Source organism: Octopus bimaculoides, chromosome 10 (genome assembly GCF_001194135.2).
Source record: "Octopus bimaculoides isolate UCB-OBI-ISO-001 chromosome 10, ASM119413v2, whole genome shotgun sequence".
Classification (NCBI taxonomy): domain Eukaryota; kingdom Metazoa; phylum Mollusca; class Cephalopoda; order Octopoda; family Octopodidae; genus Octopus; species Octopus bimaculoides.
Genome location: NC_068990.1, coordinates 31,009,079 through 31,011,231, shown reverse-complemented (window position 1 = coordinate 31,011,231; position 2,153 = coordinate 31,009,079). Strand labels below are relative to the sequence as shown.

General features: G+C 32.0%; 1 protein-coding gene across 1 annotated transcript in view; it reads right to left on the bottom strand.

Moving 5' to 3' along the window:
* LOC106875886 (allene oxide synthase-lipoxygenase protein) overlaps window positions 1–2,153 on the bottom strand; it is a 43,796-nt gene that overhangs the window by 11,740 nt on the left and 29,903 nt on the right. The gene's annotated exons all lie outside the window — the stretch shown is intronic.

Below are 2,153 nucleotides of genomic sequence, written 5' to 3'. Positions count from 1 at the left end.
AGTATGATTTCTTGTTTGTATTTGTCAGCTTCCTTAAATACTGAAAACAGTCTTTTTTTTGCTCGTGTTTTGTGGTTATTTGTATTAGTTTTCCTTGCTTCTGAAGTAGGTATTTTTGCAGTCCTATGGTGGTTATTTTATGATAGTTTTCCAGCTGTATAAGACCCCCTACCATCTTCTGTACGTTGTATATATAGCCTTTCTATGTCAGATTTTGGGTGGTGCATCCTAGATCCTGTCATTATTTTTTTTGTTTTCCTGTCTATTTTAGATAGTTCGTTTAGTGTCCAGCTAAGGATATTAGTAAACAATAAATATAAAGATATATTCTCATAATTAATTCAAAATAACTATATTTTTTATTAAAAAAATATCCAAATTGTGATGATAATAGTATTTCAAATTGAAAATTTGTCAATGTTGGAGCACCTCGGGGTAGACAATATTCATTGTATAATTTTTTGTTGGTGTCCAAATGGATAAGTAGTTGCTGCTTCCAAGTCGCGAGTAAGCAATAGCAACATAGAATTAGTCGTGGGAGAAGCATGTAGTAGAGATCATCAAGTGCAACTACCTTGAGGGATTGACCCTGAGATTTGTTAATTGAAATACCAAAACTTAGTTTGATTAAATTCAAATGGAACATCTGAAATTTTTGGTATAAAGATATTTTCTCCTTTCTGACTACCACAGACGAGGTGGGTCAAGATTCCTAAGCACCATAATGGGAGCACCCGGTTTTAATGTCAAGTTAAGAGGTTGCGTCCCATTGGGTTTAAGTGTGTTCAAAAATTCAACAGGATATTGAACAACCTGATCTTGATCGATTGTTGTCAATTGATCGAAAAGTCATTTCATTAGTTGGAGCTCGTATAGCTCTTTCACATAGCTACTTTACATCTGTGTAATTGACAGATAAATTAGGAAATACTTTATCCATAAAATCCCTAAGAGAAAGTATCATTTGATTGCATGTAATTTCACGTAGCTGAAGTCTTGAGTTGAATGTTAATATCCCATTACCAATCTTAAGAAGCTTGTATGATCCCCTTGTAGAAGTACTCTGATATTGCTTGTAAGATGAAGTTTTTCACATGTCTCCAAGGGTACGATTTTTTTAAAGCATGCAATGACCTCATCTGCTTTTGATCCTTTGTGGATAACTGCCAACGATTGACGAAAAGAACTGCTACTCTTTCCATGAACGCGCCGTTGCTTTTTATGTATTGGAGGGTACGGTCAAGTACTTCTGGAGCTCCACAATGTGACGTAGCACACTCATCCCAAACAACGAGGCGAGTTTGTTGGAGAATTCTTGCCATTACAAAGTTTTTTTGGAAATGTTGCACATTTGAGATTCTTTCATTGCAAAGTTTAGAGAGATCTTGAACATGGAATGAACATTTCTTCCCCCATTGAGGAGGGTAACTGCAATAACAGAAGATGCAACCTTTGAAAAAGGTTAGATTTTATTTCCTCCCGTTTAGGATTGCAGGTGAAGAACAGAAAGGTTGTAGGAAGAAGGCTAGAGGTGTGCATGATCTGTTATACATAGACAAAGCAGTTCTAAATGAAGTAAAATCTAGAAAGAAAAATCTAACAATAGGGCAAGAATGAAACTTAGAGAGAGTACGTTAAACAGATTGAAGAGAAACCTCTGCACAGTCGATTTCGGAGAGCCACCAAGATGTATGTGGAACAAAATTTGGGGCTTAAGTTTTAAAAAAAAGACAATAAAAAAAACAATAAAGACTAATTATTAATCAAATATTAATAATATTTTTTATTATAATGTTTATTATTTTGATATTTTGATATTTTTAATAATATTTCTATCTTTATAAAATAAGTATTTTATATAAATTCATTTGGTACTTATTGTTGGTTGATATATATATTTATTTATTATGATTATTGTTCTATTTACGACCTGACGATTAGCTGTATTTTTGAATAGAATTTATTTTCGATAATTTTAATTGATTTTAATCGATTTAAATTTCCTTTCTATTTGAAAATTAGTTATGAAACACGTGTAGTCATTTTACTATCTTTATCTTATGATATTTACTTTGTTTTATATTATACTCATTTATTGTGCTTTTAATTATTAATTTTTCTATATGTGATAGTGGATTTTCATCGATGAGTTC